The following is a 20994-nucleotide window of genomic DNA, read 5'->3' as shown; positions in this document are numbered from 1 at the left end:
ATAATTTCTTAGCACCTAGAACTCCACAACAAAATGGAGTGGTAGAAAGAAAAAATAAAACCCTACAAGAAATGGCAAGAACAATGATAAACGAAAATAACCTACCTAAATACTTTTGGGCTGAAGCTGTAAATACAGCGTGTTATATTGTAAATTTGGTGTCTATAAGATCAAGTATAGACAAAACACCGTATGAACTATGGAAAGATAGAAAACCTAATATCTCCTCTTTCATGTATTTGGATGCAAATGTTTTATCCTTAACACTAAAGATGATTTAGGAAAATTTGATGTAAAATCTGCTGAAAGTATCTTCTTAAACTACTCTACAAATAGCAAAGCCTATAGGGTTTATAATAGAAGAACTCTTACTATTATTGAATCAATTCACATAACATTTGATGAATCAAACAATTATGACAATAAAATTAAGAATGATAAAAAAGAAGATATTCCACAAAAAGAGGAAGATCTTGAAATAAAAGGAGAAAATAATAATGAAACTTCAAATGAAAACATTGTAGAAAATATAGAACTACCTAAAGAATGGAGATACGCTAAAAGTCACCCAAAAGAACAAATTCTTGGTGAAACTTCAAAAGGAATAACCACTCAAGCCTCATTGAAAATATTTGCAACCATTATGTCTTTTAATCTCAAGATGAACCCAAGAATATTGAAGAAGCCTTAAAAGATGATTCTTGGATTATAGCTAAGCAAGAGGAACTAAATCAATTTGAAAGAAGTCAAGTGTGGGAACTTATACCTAAACCCAAAGACAAATCAATCATAGGAACTAAATGGGTTTTTAAAAATAAAAAGGATGAAAATGGGATAGTTATAAGAAATAAAGGTAGACTAGTAGCACAAGGTTATAATCAAGAAGAAGGTATTGATTACAATGAAACCTTTGCTCCCATAGCAAGAATGGAAGCAATTAGGATGCTCTTAGCTTATGCATCCTATAAGGATTTTAAATTATACCAAATGGATGTAAAGAGTGCATTTTTAAATGGATATATAAATGAAGAAGAATATGTCAAACAACCTTCAGGTTTTGAAAATTCAAAAAATCCAAATCATATATTTAAGTTAACAAAAGTTTTATATGGATTGAAACAAGCTCCTAGAGCTTGGTATGAAAGACTAAGCAAGTTGCTAATTCATAACAATTTTTCAAGAGGAAAGATAGATAGTACTTTATTTATAAAAACCAAAAACAAAGACATGCTTTTAGTACAAATTTATGTTGATGATATTATTTTTGGAGCAACTCATGAGGATTTGTGTAATGAATTTTCTAAGTCTATGCAAAAAAAAAAAAATTTGAGATGAGCATGATGGGAGAGTTAAATTACTTCCTAGGGTTACAAATCAAACAAGCAAAAAATGGAACTTTCATAAATCAAACTAAGTATATTAAAGACATGTTAAAGAAGTTTGATATGGAAGAAAGTAAACCTATAGGAACTCCCATAAGCACCTTAACTAGTTTTGACAAGGTTGAAAAAGGGAAACAAGTAGATACCAAGCATTACCGAGGCATGATAGGAAGCTTACTTTACTTAACAGCAAGTAAATCAGATATTATGTTTAGTGAATGTATGTGTGCTAGGTTTCAATCAGTTCCTAAGGAATCACACCAAATAGCAGTTAAACGAATCCTTAGATATCTACTAGGCACACCTGAACTAGGCTTATGGTATTCAAAAGGAACTGAATTTGAAATGATATGCTATTCTGATGCAAACTTTGCTGGATGCAAGATAGATAGAAAAAGCACTAGTAAAACTTGTCATTTTCTAAGACACTCTTTAGTCTCCTGGTCTTTAAAGAAACAAAACTATGTGGCATTATCCACAGTAGAAGCAGAATACATAGCAGTAGGGAGTTGTTGTACCCAAACATTGTAAATGAAACAACAACTAAAAGATTTCAAAATTTAATATCAAACTATTCCAATAAAATGTGACAACACAAGTGCCATAAATATTTCAAAAAATTTGGTATCTCACTCAAAAACAAAACATATTGACATAAGACTTCACTTCTTGAGAGATCATGTGCAAAACGAAGACATAATGCTAGAATTTGTAAATACAAACGACCAATTAGCAGACATATTCACAAAACCACTCTCTGAAGAGCAGTTCATATTCATTAGACGAGAATTAGGAACGATGCACATACGAGAAGCAACCTACCAAGTTTTCTGCTTGGCAGACGACTGCCACCTAGGTGCCAGGCGACTGCCATGCTACTGACTTTATATTTTCTTATTTCACAATCGGCTGCCTTCTTCTAGCAGGCGACTGCCTCGCGACGGGTAGGGTTTAAAACCCTGTTATATGTCTTTTTAACTTCCCTCAGGCACCTGCCACTTCTTCTCTCTCTTAGAAAATCCTTATTCCTACTCTTTTCCAAACCAACTCTTCTTCCAAAGCAGCCTGAAACCTTGAATCAAACCTAACCTCTACATCGTTTCACATAAAAACCTAGGGTTTATCAGTTTCCCTCTTCAAAAAAAACATGCAACGGATCAAATCGGTTGGTAACAAGGGTTCCTCCTCCACCACAAGGATCAACAATGATGAAGTAGAGAAGTGGTTAGTAACTCCTCACGCTAAAACTCTCTATATGAATCAGATTGCTTCAGCCGAACCAATCCTAGGTAAAATACTTGATGTTACATTCTTCAATTTTGATTTTCCTGAAATCATGGAACATTTTAAGGAAATTGGGTGGGAACGATTTATCACGTATCAAGCAAAAGGGTACTATCCAAACGTGGTTTGGATTTTCTATGCTAACATGGAGAAATTTGAAAATGGGATAAAAACAAATCTTCTAGGCCAAAGTATTCACCTTACTCCCATATCTTTGGGAAAAATTATTTGAGTCAAGCGAGGAGATTTTGAGGTTCAAATTGCTGAGAAACAATGGATAATGACCCAAGGATTTACTCTAGAGGAATTTTTACCTTTATTCTTAACTAATACACCTATCTCCTTTGGGCATCCACCTCTTTACAAATAGCTCAATCTCCAAGCTTTAATCTTGCACAAACTTATTACATATAATATCCTACCACGTTCCGGTTCTCATGATCATATTTCCTTCTTACATTGTTTTGTTATGTGGTGTATTCTCAAAGGAAAAAAGTTGGATCTTCCAAGTTTACTTCTCAAATGGATCAATATGAAAATTGATGCCCCTCATGTCATTCTACCATATGCTGGGATCTTAAATATGGTATTTGCACATTTCAATGTTCTAACACCATCATTCAATTTCACTAGCAAAACCCATTACGATATCTTTTCTGATACTATTCTTAAGCGTATGGGATATAAGCAAACTTCTCAAGGATGGTTTCACAAGAGACATTGTCACATTTCATTTGCACCACCTCCTCAACCTTCTATGTCAACCCCTTCAGTACAGCTTGACCCAGAAACTCCCTCTTGGTTTGTTCCATTTTACAATCACTATATGAACTTTAGTGATGGAATGCAATCTGGACTTGGTACACTTCGGGAAAAGGTTTCCACTGTGGAAACTCATTGTTCAAGCCTTGTTCAACATGTTGACAAGATTGAGAAACATTTGGCTAGCTCTTCCAAAGGCAAATCTCATATGGATATCAGCTCTGCTCCATCTAGTGATGATAAATCCGCTGAAAAATCTAATGAACAAGAAGAAGAGGAAGATGAAAGTGGGTCTATGGAAGCCTCCGATTGATTTGCTTCCTCTTTGTGATGTTTAAAACTTTTGCCTATGTATTAGTATTTCTGAGTACTTCACCAGATAGTATTTCCTTTGTGTTTGTAAGATCTACAAGTACTATGTATTACAGCTCTTCACTATATTTTTTTTGTATCACTCCCTTTTCATTTTTGATTGATGTCCAAAAGGGGAGAGTGTTTAAGCAGTGCAAAAAGAAATATGCTATGGGCCTGTAAAAATATGAATGCATATGTAATGGAATGATTATTGTATGAATGCATTTTGAAAATGATATGATTTGTATGAATATAATTGGTCTATGCTTATGTTTATCTCATGCTTGTTGAAAGAGGGAGCCATGAGCATTATTTCCTTTCTTTTTCTTTTTCTTTTTTTTGTTCTACATTTGTCATCATCAAAAAGGGGGAGATTGTTGGCCTGACAAGGCTTACAATTCTTATTTTGATGATAACAAATCATGATATGTTTAATATCGTTTGTTTCAAATGAAAGTTTTTCAGGAAGAAGGCAAAGCTTAGAAAGAGTTCAAAGCTCAAAAGGATGATAAAGCTTATGATGAAAGTACTATTCAAAAAGACCAAGAAAGAAAGATCATCAAAAGCTCAAAGATGATTGAAGAACAAAGAATCAATTGAAGATCAAAAGAACATAGTTTTAAGAATGATTGAATGTAAGTACTTCAAGTAAACTTCAAATATAAACTGAACTAAAGCTCTTATAAAACAAAAGGAACTTAGAAAAGTGGTGTTATAAAAACCCTAAAGAATGTTTAAAAAAAAAAATCAAAGTGAATGAGGGTTCAAAAGAAGAAAATTTTTGAAATCTAATAGGTCAAGCGACTGCCAAAATAAGAGAAGATTTTTAAAAAGAGGCAGAACGGTGTCAAGCGACTACTAGAGCACAGCCAGGTGCCTGGATGGTCAAGTCAGGCAACTGCCTGGGTTCTGGCGGGCAACTGCTAGTATTCTGAGTTTTGAAATTCCTCTATGGCAGGCGACTGCCACTTGAACAGTTTTTAAAATACTCCAACGGGAAGATTTTTTAAATGGATTTCTTGGGCACTACATTTTTGAAAAACTTGGGGATTACTCCAAGTAAACTTGGGGGGCAAGGAACTACTTTTAAACATCTATAAACAGCCCCAAAATTCAAAGATTTTTACACCAAGAAATTTTCCAACAATCAAAATTCCCTAAAAGCTCTCAAACTCTCTTATGTTCGTCCTACTTCAACTACTGAATTGCTACTGATAAAAATTCCGAAGTAGAGCCTTCAAAGTCTGAATCTTTCAATACTTGAAAGATATTTTGTGATCTAAATTCATTTTGAGCTTCAATCCTTTTATATATTTGATTTACTTTGAAGTATACTTGTGCTGAATCTTGTACTAATCTACTTTGTTGTGAGAGTGTGTTTTGTACACAAACTTTTCTCTATCTTGTTCTTATTTATAGACAATTCAAGGTTGTAAAATCGTTGGATCGAACGAGGAAATATCGTTTGGAGAGGCGAGCTCTAGCCTAAAGGAAGGAGTAGTTGTAATCGGTATTGTTCCACCCATCAACAGAACTGAATTAGTGAATCCTTTGGTGATTTGCCAAAGGCGAAGACGTAGGCTAGGTATAAGCCAAAACCCTATAAAATCTTGTGTCTCTCTTCTTCCTTACTCTTTATTTTTCAGCAAAACTTACAACCTATATGTATGCTTTAAATTGTTAAATTCTGAGTGTATGGTTGTTAAATAGATCGGAAGATAATTCGTTTTGGCTTAATCAGTATTGATTGCGGAAACCAAAAGGGACTACATTGGTTGATCATCCTAAACTTATTAATCTGAAAGTTTGTTTAATAATTAAACACAAAAAAGAAGTGTGATTGTGAAATAACACAGGGCTTATATAAATTCTGCATGCTTTAAGTTTTGAAACAGGGCTATTGATATAAAGATCAAGATTTTGATTATTTTATTGATTGGTTGTGGTTGACTTGATTTTGTGATTGCTTTTTGTTATTATTGATATAAAAGAATGTAATACCCCAGCCCCGAAGAGTCTGGGATATTTACTTTGTACCATTGATTTACAGCGGAAGTAAATAAACTCAATTATTATTAAACTAGAGCGCTAATTATCTATATTACAATCATTTATTTTAAAAGAAGAAAAATTACATAAGCCTAAATATCTGGCATCATACTAATATCTATAATCAAACTTCATTTTTTTCTATTCTATTCTCACCCGCATGCTTGCTATGCCTGATTTCCGATATGTCCTTTAGAGTTATTTGAAACGCAAAAATATGATTGGGATGAGACAACACTCAGTAAGTAAATAAGATTATTATTAGTGTGTGGCCAAAATGAGCTTTTAAAAATTTCATAAAACAATATTTAATACTATAACTTCAAAACTGCTTCTAAAATAAATATAAATCTAAAAATTTTTCATAAAACTTTTACCATCAACTATAACAGTAAAATTTAATTACCATATTTTATGACCGTTAAATTAAACTTTTAACTTTAAAACTATAAAAAAATATTTAATTATATACATACATATACTTTTCCTTATACGTTTCCTTTAAATCGTTATTTAGGCACAAGAATGACCATTTTCATATAAACTTATACTTTTTCTTCAAATCATTAATAACTATGTACACGTAACTAAATATGTATAAACATATATTGTAAAAACCACCCTTAGGTCTGTTTGTCGTAAGTCATGTTTACCCCCATGACTGGGTTGTGCGATCAGAAGACTAGACTTAGCTGGCTGGCCGACCAAACTAAATCACCGTACGTAAACATTAAGTGAGATTTTCCTTATCAAGTCCTAGTCCGAAACTAGGTGTGCACTCAGGAGAAATCCACTAACATAAATAACCACTCTGTAAACAGTGTGGGTACACTCTGATCCGTTTAAACTTTAAGTTGTGGTACCGAGCATCTGTAACTATGAACTTTCTTTGCCATAAGGGGTTTTAAAAATCATCTTATTATAATTTATGCAATTTAAAATAATCTCGTGAAAATCTCATCTTTACTCATATTTTCATAAAAATGTAAGGTAGAAATAAACTCATGCCACACGAATTTTGTGTTAGAAATATATATAATTTTTTTTTAATAGAAAGAAATGCTGAAATTTACCCGAGTGGATTCGAACATTTCTTAACCCAAAAATAAATGCAAGTATATTAAAAATAAAACTGGTATAATTAAATACGCGTAAAAATAAACTCAAGGGAATTTTAAGAAGCTAACTAACATAATTGAAATTTACTTACAAATAAACTCGGGTATAAATTTTAAATAAAAATCCTAACATAATCAAATTTACTTACCTCTTCTTTGACCTTGCGCTACAAAGACAATGACTATCTCTAAGAAATGAGATTGGAAAGAGTGGATGAGTGAGAACTTACTCAAAAATTCTCTCTCCACCACTAATTCTTTCACTCACTAATCATTCTCTTTCTTTGAAATTTTTTATAAAAAATGAAGGTTGAGAACTTCTTATTTATAGAAAAATTTTATGGAAGAAGTGGAATTTGTAAAAGTGTGGGGAGAGGGGTGAAATTATAATTTTTTTTAAATTAAAGAATGGGCATGGGATGAGTTAGGTATGGGTTGAGTATGGGATGGGGATGGAGGTCATGTGGGACTACTTGCCACCATTCCCATTAAATAAATTTTTAATTAATTACTTAATTAATTAATTATTTTATTATTTTATTTTTTTAAATCATTATTCTCATTATTATTATCATTAATATTTGTTGGCCTTACAAGGTTTAAAATCTTGTTATCTTATTTTTATGCTAACAAACAAGTGGAATTTAACGTATTTAGGTGAGTAATGTTGTTTCAAAGCTCATATATGAGAAAGCAAGGTTAAAGTGCCCACAAGTATCAAATATGGTGAAAGCAAGGTCAAAGTACTCACAAAAATCAAATGAAGCTTAAATGGGTCAAAGCATGGATTTAAAGATGATATATGAAATCTTGAAGAATATGAAGACATGAATGAGTTGTTGAAAGTCAAGGCATATTAAAGTCCAAAGAGTCAAAGAAATGCAAAATGAGAAAGCTCAAAGAATATGGAAGCTTCAAGAAAAGATGGACTCAATCCAATGACAAAGCATGAAGACTCAAGAACTTAAATTGTTAATATTTTAGAAGTTTTCATGTGAGTGCTTTAATGTTTAAAATATCGTTTGAAATATTTTGAAGTTATTAAGTTAACTTAGACCTAAATACTTTTTAAAATACCTAGAAAATATTTTATAAGGTTAAAAATTATTTTAAAAAGGTTAGAATCATTTTTGGAATGAAAAGCTTCAAAAAGACTTTTTCCATTTGCTGTCAGTTTTTATACATCCGCATTAAGGTGAATTTTTCTCCATCAAAAATTCATTATCTTAAAAAGTGATCAACATTAAAGTTGTAAGATTTTCTCTTATCTTTCTTTTGACACTAAGAACACCTAATTTGAAGTTATACCTAAAACGTTATGGTCAAAACACTAAAACGGGGTCATTGTTGACAGAGAACAAGACAGAACAGGCAGAGAGTTGCAGCAGCAAGTTCAGACGACTGAACTTGCGACTTCAGATGACTGAACCTGCGACATCAAACGTTTGAACTTTGACTTCAGACGTCTAACCCTATATCTAGTTCTATTTTAAAGGGGTTTAAGGAACTTAGATGACTGAACTCGAACCTTTAGTCATCTGAACACTGTTCAACGGGAAAAATTTTTAAATTCTAATGTTTTAAAATATAGCCGTTTGAGCTTCAAATTTTCTAAAAACTTGGGAAACTCTCTAAGGAAACTTTAGCAACATGGAAACAAGTTTTAAAGCCTATAAATACATGATTTTGCAAATTAAAACTCATCCAAGAATTGAAAAATCTGCTTGTAAAGCTGAAAGCACTCTTGTTCTTCCAAAGCTCTCTTGTTCACTCATTGAAAAATTCTTTTGCTGAGAATTCTGAAGTGCTGATCCTTCTTTCTCTGAGTTCCTACTCCTAATCCTCTTCTAAGAAGGATATTGGTGAATTCTACACTTTAAGTTCATTGTATTTCATATTGATATTTTACATTCAAAGTATATAGTGCTGAAATTATACTAACTTGCTCTTTGAGAGAGTATACTTGTACGCAGATCTTATCTTGTGTTTCTTATAGTTCTTTGACATTCCAAGGGTTGTTTGGATCGTTGGCTAAGCAAGGGGACATTGCTTAGAGAGGCGGGCTCTAGCCTATGTAAGGAGTGACCGAACGAGGGGATATCGTTTGGAGTAGGCGGGCTCTAGCCTTAACCAAGGAGTGTTGTAATCGGTATTGTTCCACCCGTCAACGGAACTAAACTAGTGAATCCTTTGGTGGTTTTCCAAAGGTGAGGACGTAGGTTGGGTATAAGCCGAACCTCGTAAAAATCTCCGTCTCATTGTCTCTTTCCCTTACTTTTTTATTTTCAGCATATTTAAATTGTGTGGATGGTTTAAATTTGAAAATCAAATAAACTACATATATTTGGAAATCAAACAAACTTAAGGTTTAATTTGGATTTGGGTTGCGGAAACCGAAAGGGAGTACGTTCGTTACACCATATCTTGCGAAAACCTTACGGGAGTACGTTACTTGGTTAACATCCCAAAGATAAATTTACCAAGAGTTTATTTGAGTTCTAAATATTTTGAAAGAGTGATTTGATTCATCTATACAGGGCTTTACATCAGCAAGCATAAATTCTCATTCATTATAAGGCTTGGTTCAAATTTGGAAAATATTAATAAACAACCATTTTGAGTTGTTATATTATCAAAGTGCTGAATACTTTATATCCTTGTTTGGTTGTTTTTTGTTTAACTTGTACTTGGAAAATAATTGATTGTTTGGCTTGAAGATATATTTTAATTGATTGGTCGTTTAATTGTGTTATTGATTGGATAAAGGAACTAAGTTCTCGATTGATTAAAGAATTAAACAAACAAGTCAAGAATTGGTTAAAAGAAATAAAGGAAGTTTAAAGTATCTCAAAAGGAATTAAAAGAAATTTTTAAAAGCCAATTCACCCCCCCCCCTCTCAGGAAGCTATTCCTAATTTCAATTGTTATCAGAGCGGGGTTATAGCAACTCTTAACTAGAAGCTATAAAAAGATCGTAATGGCTAACTTAGGCGTAGCTCCCTTTGGAGAGGGACAATCTTCACTTAGGCCACCAATCTTTTGTGGTTTGAACTATACCTTCTGGAAAAAGAGAATGCAAATATTTCTTCAATCTATGAATTGGAAAGCATGGGAAGTTGTCATGGAAGGTGACCAAATTCCCACTAAAATAGTTGATGGAAAACAAGTTCCCAAAGAGAAAAATGATATGACCGACCTAGACTGCAAGATACTACAAGTTAATGCTAGTGCTATGAATGCGTTATATTGTGCCTTGCATGCTAATGAATTTAATAGAGTAATGGCTTGCAAATTAGCTAAGGAAATATGGGATAAGCCAGAAGTAACATATGAAGGAACAACGGATGTTAAGGATAATAGGGTTGATATGCTCACAAGCGAGTATGAAACCTTTAAAATGAACCCGGATGAATCAATTAAAAATATGTTTACTAGGTTCACTCACATAATCAATTCCCTAAATGCCTTAGGAAAAACTTATACTACTTATGAGATGATAAGAAAAATTTTAAGAGGTCTTCCCTCCATATGGGAACCAAAGACTACTGCTATCACGGAAGGTAGAAATCTGAAAAAGACATCCTTAGATGAGCTTATAGGTTCTCTCCTCACATACAAAATGGCAATGAATGAAAAGAGTGGGAAAACCAAAGCCCAAGAAAAAATAGTCTTTAAAGCCTTAAAAGAAAACTCAAGTAGTGAAATGGATGAAGAAGAAGAAGAAGCCTTCATATCCAAAAAGCTAGCAAGGATACTAAGAAGGAGAAACAAATTCAAGAGAAGAAATCAAAAATATAAATCAGATGAATCAGAAGAAGAAGCTACCAAGAAATCAGAGAATAAAACTCCTAAATGCTACAATTGTAATAAAGCTAGACATATAAAACCAGAATGTCCACTACTAAATAAAGAGTCTAAGAAGAAAAATAAAAAGGCCATGAAAGCCACTACTTGGGATAGTACAAGTAGTTCGGAATATGAAATAAGTGACCAAGAGGTTGCTTACACATGCTTTATGGCATGGGATAACAAATAAAGCTCCTCAACTAAATCTTCAAATAATTCTTGTAGTGATGAATCAAGTGATGAGGGTATGCCATCTTATGATGAACTTCAAAATGATCTATTCAAATTATATAAGATGCTGATGATAGCAAATAAACAAAACACCTCATTGAAGAATGAGAATGAAAGTTTAATGAAAGAGTTAGAATTCCTAAAGAATGTTGAAAGAGATAAAGACTCAAAACTCAAGCAATTAGAACATAAGTATAAATCAGCAATGAAAGAAATAGAATCCAAAAATCTTGCTAAAAAAGAAAATAACTTGAAAATTGAAAAACTAGAAAGCAAGAATGACCAAATGATAGAAGACCTTTGATCCTTATCCTCTACAGTTTATGAGAAAGATATGTATATTTCTGGATTAGAGGATAGAATAAGAAAATTATCTCTAAAGTTAGAGAAATTACAAAAGAAGGTTGATAACAAGAAAAAGATAGAAAATCTTAAGAGTCAAATTGAAGATAAAGATAAGATCATTCATAACTTCACAAAAGGAAAGGAAAACTTTGATAAGATTATTGGCTTACAAAGAATGTCTCTAAATAAAGAAGGCATTGGTTTTAATGGAATTGAAAATAAAAAGAAAAAAAATTCTTACATGGGATATTTCTCAAAAGAATCCAAAGACTATACTTGCATATCTTCTAATGCCTACACAAACACCATATGCTATCAATGTAAGAAAAATGGGCATATAAAATTTGAGTGTCCATTTAACAGGAAAGGTGTTAAAACAAAATAAGTATGGAAGATAAAAGAAACCTCCCTTGAAAAATCCTCCGAACCCAAGAAAATATGGGTACCAAAAATGAAATAATGACTTCACACATATATAAAATAGAGAATGGCATTGTTGGCCAAAATCATAGGATGATTTTTTACAGGCTTAACTTAAGGAAATATAAATAGAAAATATCAAATCTGAGCTTACTATATAAGCGCCTTGATGTTACATGCTACATGCTTACTTGCCTACATGTGATGTATTGATATGTTATATGCTACATGTGTATTACTTGATTTATATTGAAAAAGTATGGCTCATTATGTTGAAAATTGAGAATGAGATTATTGAGCTTAAGCATAAATTTTTGATATAAGGATAATTCTTGAACATACATATTTTTAAATGAATCACATGGATAAACATATTGCTCTTTATCTATGAGCTATGGAAGATATAGTAGTTATATTGATATCCATGAACTATACATTATGTGATATTAAGCTTTGGTATCTATAAAGTATTTTTGGTTTCACATGTTAAAAATTTCAATAAATATCAAATCTAAAAGCTCACTTGGTATCACATTCAAATTATTTATGAGCATAATTATGTCTATGAGCATGATGTGACATTGATGATCTTAGCATGATATTACTATTTGATGAGTGTGTTCATGAGAACATACAAGATATGAATCAATGTATGAAGCATGGATAATAAACTTAAAAGCATAATTGGTGTCAAATCTGAATGTATTGAATTCAAGGGGAGTCTCATGAATCATTAATCGATTGATATCATGAATTAATTTTTAAATTTTAAATTGGTATCATAAAAATCATCAAATTGATATCAGCTGGTATCTTGAATAAATGCTTTGAGCTACACACTATCCATGCTATATTGAAAAACAATAACTTGAGTGTGTACATATGTTTGGAATACATGGTTATTGATATGCTCAAAATGATTTCTATTTGAATTTAAATATTTTCTTTTCTTTTTAATTGATGTCAAAAGGGGGAGAAATTGTGAAGAAAAAATTGAGCATAATTGAGCATGAGCATAATATTGATTGAAAAAGCTTGTAAAACCAAAAGAAAGTGATGAGCATGATTGATGAAATTAATATTGATCTTATTAAGATGAAGCTTATTGAAAGGGGAAGCCTTTTTTTAAGGCTTACTTAAATTTTTGCTCATTATTTGTCGTCATCAAAAAGAGAGAGATTGTTGGCCTTACAAGGCTTAAAATCTTGTTATCTTGTTTTGATGCTAACAAACAAGTGGAATTTAACATATTTGTGTGAGTAATGTTGTTTCAGGGCTCATATATGAGAAAGCAAGGTTAAAGTGCCCAAACGGATCAAATATGGTGAAAGCAAGGTCAAAGTGCTCACAAGGATCAAATGAAGCTTAAATGAGTCAAAGCATGGATTTAAAGATGATATATGAAACCTTGAAGAATATGAGGACATGAATGAGTTGTTGAAAGCCAAGGAATATTAAAGTCCAAAGAGCCAAAGAAAGGCAAAGTGAGAAAGCTCAAATAATATGGAAGCTTGAAGAAAAGATGAACTCAATCCAAGGACAAAGCATGAAGACTCAAGAACTTAAATTGTTAATATTTTATAAGTTTTCATGTGAGTGCTTTAATGTTTAAAATATCGTTTGAAATATTTTGAAGCTCTTAGGTTAACTTAGACCTAGATACTTTTTAAAATACCTTAAAAATATTTTTATAAGGTCAAAAATTATTTTAAAAAGGTTAGAGTCATTTTTGGAATGAAAAGCATCAAAAAGACTTTTTCCATTTGCTGTCAATTTTTATATAGCCGCATTAAGGTGAATTTTTCTCTATCAAAAATTTATTATTTTAAAACGTTATCAACATGAAAGTTGTAGAATTTTCTCTAATCTTTCTTTTGACACCAAGAACACCTAATTTGAAGTTATAAAAAAAATTTTATGGCCAAAACACAGAAGCAGGATCACTATTGACAAAGAACAAGACAAAACAGGTAGAGAGTTGCAGTAGCAAGTTCAGACGACTGAACTTGCGACTTCAGACGACTGAACCTGTGACATCAAACGTTTGAACTCTAACTTTAGACGTCTGACCCTGTAACCAGTTCTATTTTAAAGGGGTTTAAGAAACTTCAGATGATTAAACTCGAATCTTTAGTCATCTGAACACTGTTCAACGGGAAAAATTTTTAAATTCTAATGTTTTAAAATATAGCCATTTCAGCTTCAAATTTTCTAAAAACTTGGGAAACTCTCTAAGGAAACTTTAGCAACATGGAAACAAGTTTTAAAGCCTATAAATACATGGTTTTGCAAATCAAAACTCATCCAAGAATTGAAAAATCTGCTTGTAAAGCTGAAAGCACTCTTGTTCTTCCAAAGCTCTCTTGTTCACTCATTGAAAAATTCTTTTGCTGAGAATTCTGAAGTGCTGATCCTTCTTTCTTTGAGTTCCTTCTCCTAATCCTCTTCTAAGAAGGATATTGGTGAATTCTACACTTTAACTTCATTGTATTTCATATTGATATTTTACATTCAAAGTATATAGTGCTGAAATTATACTAACTTGCTCTTTGAGAGAGTATACTTGTACACAGATCTTATCTTGTGTTTCTTATAGTTCTTTGACATTCCAAGGGCTGTTTGGATCGTTGGCTAAGCAAGGGGACATTGCTTAGAGAGGCGAGCACTATCCTATGTAAGGAGTGACTGAACGAGGGGATATCGTTTGGATAAGGCGGGCTCTAGCCTTAACCAAGGAGTGTTGTAATCGGTATTGTTCCACCCGTCAACGGAACTAAACTAGTGAATCCTTTGGTGGTTTTCCAAAGGCGAGGACGTAGGTTGGGTATAAGCCGAACCTCGTAAAAATCTCCGTCTCATTCTCTCTTTCCCTTACTTTTTATTTTCAGCATATTTAAATTGCGTGGATGGTTTAAATTTGAAAATCAAATAAACTACATAAATTTGGAAATCAAACAAACTTAAGGTTTAATTTGGATTTGGGTTAGGAGTACGTTGGTTACACCATATCTTGCGGAAACCTTACGGGAGTACGTTACTTGGTTAACATCCCAAAGATAAATTTACCAAGAGTTTATTTGAGTTCTAAATATTTTGAAAGAGTGATTTGATTCATCTATACAGGGCTTTACATTAGCAAGCATAAATTCTCATTCACCACAGGGCTTGGTTCAAATTTGGCAAATATAAATAAACAACCATCTTGAGTTGTTATATTACCAAAGTGCTGAATATTTTATATCTTGGTTTGGTTGTTTGTTGTTTAACTTGTACTTGGCAAATAAATTGATTGTTTGACTTGAAGATATTGTTTAATTGATTGGTTGTTTAATTGTGTTATTTATTGGATAAAGGAACTAAGTTCTTGATTGATAGAATTAAACAAACAAGTCAAGAATTGGTTAAAAGAAATAAATGAAGTTTAAAGTATCTCAAAAGGAATTAAAAGAAATTTTTAAAAGCCAATTCACCCCCCCCCCTCTCTTGGGAAGCTATTCCTAATTTCAATATTATTTTTAAGCTATGTTTTAGTATTTATTTATTTATTTAAAAAAATTAAATTTAAATTTCGAAAACTCATGTGGGCCCCACATAGTATTGTGCGCCCCACACAACTTTGAGACCCAAGTGAGTCCTACGTAATTCCAATAGTCCTTATACGATTTTATAAGCTCTACATAACTCCAGGACTCATGTGAATCCCACACGACTTCGGGACTTATGTGGGCCTCACATAGTTTTGTAGGCCCCACATATGATACCTATATTATTATTATTATCTTATTATGTATTTCTACAAATTATGTCTGTCAAAACACTATTTTATGTATATGTACTTATTTACGTGTACAAACAGTGTCTATCTTATTTATCTTATGAAATTCCATTTTTACGAGGCTGACCTCTAATGAGCGACTGAGCCACAATGGTCTCTGAGCACACTAAGACAAGGTCTTTCCTAGGCATCAAACATGGAATCAAGGATCCTACAGAAAAACACTTCTGTATTGATATTAACTTAATGACCATTTTTATTATTTTATTATTATTGTGCTTTAATTGTATATATATTTTTCGATCATCACATTCTCCCATCCTTATAAAAATTTCGTCCTCAAAATTTTCTAATTTAAAATGAGTACTGTATAATTGGTTGCGCTATTTGAAAGAGTAAATTGATTAACGATTTGACTAAGTCTTAGAATAGTTTGAGGGTCAATTTGGCAAAGTATTTTATTTTTGGAATTGAAGTGTGAATCGTCGGTCTAATAAGGGTTGAAATGGAAAAGAAATTCAGAAGATGTGGAAAAGGATAATTTCATATATGTATATATATATATATATATATATATATATATATATATATTATACATGTCCTATAAATTAAAAATATATGTATAAAAATGAAATGAAATCTGGCCTTTAGAGCCTTAGATCAACATCAACATCTATTGAAGTGCTAGCGGTGTCACTGCTAACTGCCTAGGTTCTTTCTTGGCAGAGTTAACCTCTTGTAATGTCGCCGGCTTGGGTCGGAAAAAAGGAGAGAATGCCCGTTTGTTCAATGAGGGAGGAAGAGCTGCCCTCTTCCCTTTGTGGCATTTGGTGGGGATGATCATAACGAGTCATTAGTGGCCCGTATATGAGTCTCAATGCATATTGGATCTCTTTGCAATGGTGGAGTAGGCCAGCATTATCTGAAACCTTTAGTGTGGTGACTGCGATATTGCCATTGCAAGGGTTATGGCTCATTGGTGTGATATTAGTTGTAAGTTTCATAAATGAAATATTGTTGATAGGGATGAGGGTACAAGTGGTTGGAAGAATGGTAGGGGCACTGCTCAGGGCAGTAGTGGTGGAGGAGGTAAGATGGAGAATTGATAGGGCATTAATTTGAGATAGTGACTTCTCCAACTGATCCCCACCTACGCCTATGGTTCTCAAACCAAAAGCGTATACTTCTCGACTCGATTGGACCATACCGTCGAAGTTGTGCTACAAGCAAGATAATGTGCTCCACAGAAGGGAGTTCGCCTTGACTACTGTGGAAGGCCTCCTCTGAAATCTCTAGCTGTGCCTTACTAGGTTTCCATCTTTGGATCAACGATCTAGTGCTGCTCTCAGCAACTTGGGGAGTTGGGTGATTTGGCAATATTTTCGAGTAATGAGGCAACTAAGAGACAAGTTAGGAAGAGCTAATCACTGCAAACTGAAATGTGATTGTTCAAGATGATAGAAAGCTATGATGTTTAGAGTTCAAGTAGGGCAGACCCTTTTTATAAGGGAATGGCCGTGTGTTGTGGAAATCGAGAGAGAGCAACGTGTGCTGTGAGAATCGAGGGAGAGTGACGCGTGTCACGAGTATCGAGCAACGCATTTTGCACAAATCGAGAGAGAGCGACACGTGTCACGAATATCGAGCACGCATTTTGCACAAATCGAGGGAGAGCGACATGTGCCGCGAGAATAAAGAGAGAGCAATGCGTGTCATGGATATTGAGCACGCGTTTGGCACAAATCGAGGGAGAACAATGTGTGTTGCAAAAATCGAGAGAGAGCGACACGTGTCACAAATATCGAGAATTGCGTTTTGCAAAAATCGAGGGAGAACGATGTGTGTCGCAAAAATTGGGAGAGAGTGACACGTCCCTAGAGTGACACATTTTTCAAAAATCAAGGGAGAGCGATATATGTCGCGGAAATCGAGCGAGCGACACGTGTCAAGGTTCTTTTTATGTTTCTACATCTTTATTAATGCTTTAACTATAATTAATTTCATCCTTAGGTCACCACTTGGGTGGGTGGCCTAGTTGTAAGGAACCGGTCGTGCATCCATGTGATCGCAGGTTTGAGTCCCCACTATGCCCAAGTGGTCTCATGCCCTAGCCTTACTTCGGGGGTAAGTGAGCTATAGCCGATGATTTCCACCTATGAGGTTTTTTTTTTTTTAACTGCAAGAGTACCCCTTTTATATATTTATATATTCCATTATTATAATTATTATTATTATTATATTAGATCAAATATATGTTGGGTATGTTTGGCCGATTGATGATTTGACATTGGTTAGTTATTTGAAGGAAATTAGTTAATTTTTATATTGCTTTCATTAATGGAATTTTTATTATATAGGGTTTTTTTTTTTTTTTAATATAGAAAAATTTAAGTTCTATTAACTTTTATAAATTTATACAAAATTAAAGATTTCGTCAAAATTTGTACTCCTAAATCAAACTTTGATAGTTGATCGAAATTGAATATGCAATGGGGAAAAAAAATAGATATACATATTTAACTTGCACATGCTAAGGGGTTATATATTTTTTTGAATTTAAATATAATAAGTAATATTTAAATTATATTTAATTCTTTATAAACTAATACAAAATTTAAATTAAAGATTTTGTCAAAATATATATTCCTAAATTAAGTTTGAATGTTTTGTTGATAACTGAATATGTCATGTAAAAATATATATTCATATCCAACTTATACATGCAAAGAAATTTTGGGAAAATTCAATTTTCATAATAGACCGTTTGTTCATATCTATTTGTTTGTGCAGCACTTCTAAACTCAGGCGGGTCTAATGTATTATTTCTTATATATTTAATGAAAATAATAACAATGAAAATAAATAAATCTCATATATTATTATATTATTATATTATATATATAAATTTTAAATTATTAATGCATCTGACAATTAATTATAAATCATCAATATGGGTACGTGTTTCTACAAACATAAATAACATATTTAAATTAATTAACATGTCTTCAATAATACTAACATTTTTCTTAGAGAATTTATGATTATTACCTGTCCTTGGGAGCCTTCACGTTAATCTTATTTCCTACAATGCTACTATCTTTAGGATCCATTTTTAAATAATGATCAAATGTTATTTTAAAATCATAAATCTATTATTAGTGTATAATAATATAACAAACTAAAATAAATATTCTAAACTACCCAATCCTACCCAAATCATGTTTTATGCCTAAGCTATGATAAAATCAATATATTAGAGTATGCAGAACTTATATCCTGTGCTCTGATAAAATTATTTATTAAAGTCTACAGAACTTATAACCTATTACTCTGATACCAAATATAATACCCCAACGCCAAAGGATCTGGGGTATTTACTTTTTACCATTGGTTTACAGCGGAAGTAAATAAATTCAATTATTATTAAACCAGAGCGCTAATTATCCATATTACAATCATTTATTTCAAAAGAAGAAAAATTACGTAAGCCTAAATATCAGGCATCATACTAATATCTATAATCAAGCTTCATTTTTTTCTATTCTATTCCCACCCGCATGCTTGTTATGCCTGATTTCCGATATATCCTTCAGAGTTATCTGAAATGTAAAAATATGATTGGGGTGAGATGACACTCAGTAAGTAAATAAGATTATTATTAGTGTGTGGTCAAAATGAGCTTTTAAAAATTTCATAAAACAATATTTAATACTATAACTTCAAAATTGCTTCTAAAATAAATGTAAATCTAAAAATTTCTGCATAAAACTTTTACCATCAACTATAACAGTAAAATTTAATAACCATATATTATGACCATTAAATTAACCTTTTAACTTTAAAACTATAAAAATATATATTTAATTATATACATACATATACTTTTCCTTATACGTTTCTTTTAAATCGTCATTTAGGCACAAGAATGACCATTTTCATATAAACTTATACTTTTCCTTAAAATCATTAATAACTATGTACACATAATTAAATATGTATAAACATATATTGCAAAAATCACCCTTAGGCCTGTTTGCCGTAAGTCATGTTTACCCCTATGACTGGGTTGTGCGGTCCGAAGACTGGACTTAACTGGCGGCCAACCAAACTAAATCAATGTACGTAAACATTAAATGAGATTTTCCTTATTAAGTCTTGCTCCGGAACTAGGTGTGCATTTAGAAGAAATTCATTAACATAAATAACCACTCTGTAAATAGTGTGGGTGCACTCTGATCCATTTAAACTTTAAGTTACGATACCGAGCATCTGTAACTATGAACTTCTTTTGCCATAAGGGGTTTCAAAACCATCTTAATATAATTTATACAATTTAAAATAATCTCGTGAAAATCTCATCTTTACTCATACTTTCATAAAAATATGACGTAAAAATAAACTCATGCCACACAAATTTTGTGTTAAAAATGTATATAATTTTTTTAATAGAAAGAAATGCTGAAAATTTTCCTGAGTGGATTAGAACATTTCTTAATCCAAAAATAAATGCAAGTATATTAAAAATAAAATTGGTATAATTAAATAGGCGTAAAAATAAACTCAGGGGAATTTTATGAAACTAACTAACATAATCGAAATTTACTTATAAATAAACTCGGGTATAAATTTTAAAATAAAAATCCTAACATAATCAAATTTACTTGCCTCTTCTTTTACCTTGCGCTATGAACACAATGACTATCTCTAAGAAATGAGATCGGAAAGAGTGAGTGAGTGAGAACTTACTCAAAAATTCTCTCCACCACTAATTCTTTCACTCATTAATCCTTCTATTCCTTTGAAAATTTTTGTGAAAAATGAAGGTTGAAAGTTTTCTATTTATAAGAAAATTTTGGGGAAGTAGAATTTGTAAAAGTGTGGGAAGAGGGGTGAAATTATAATTTTTTTTAAAATTAAAGAATGGGCATGGGATGGGTTAGGCATGTGTTGAGTATGAGATGGGGATGGAGGCCATGTGGGAGTGCTTGTCACCATTCCCATTAAATAATTTTTTAATTAATTACTTACTTAATTAATTAATTAATTATTTTATTATTTTATTTTTTAAATCATTATTATCATTAATATTATTTTTAAACTATGTTTTAGTATTTTTTTTTTTTAAGAATTAAATTTGAATTTCGAAAACTCATGTGGGCCCCACATGGTCTTGTGGGTTCCACACGACTTCAAGACCCAAGTGGGTCCTACGTAACTCTAATAGTCCTTATATGATTTTATGAGCCCTACATAACTCTGGGACTCATGTGAATCCCACACGACTTCGGAACTCATGTGGGCCCCACATAGTCTTGTGGACCCCACATATGATACCTATATTATTATCTTACTATGTATTTCTACAAATTATGTCTGTCAAAACACTATTTTATGTATATATACTTATTTACGTGTACAAACAGTGTCT

This window comes from Malania oleifera, chromosome 11, assembly GCF_029873635.1.
Source record: "Malania oleifera isolate guangnan ecotype guangnan chromosome 11, ASM2987363v1, whole genome shotgun sequence".
Lineage (NCBI taxonomy): Eukaryota > Viridiplantae > Streptophyta > Magnoliopsida > Santalales > Ximeniaceae > Malania > Malania oleifera.
Note: the sequence above shows the minus strand (reverse complement) of the source record.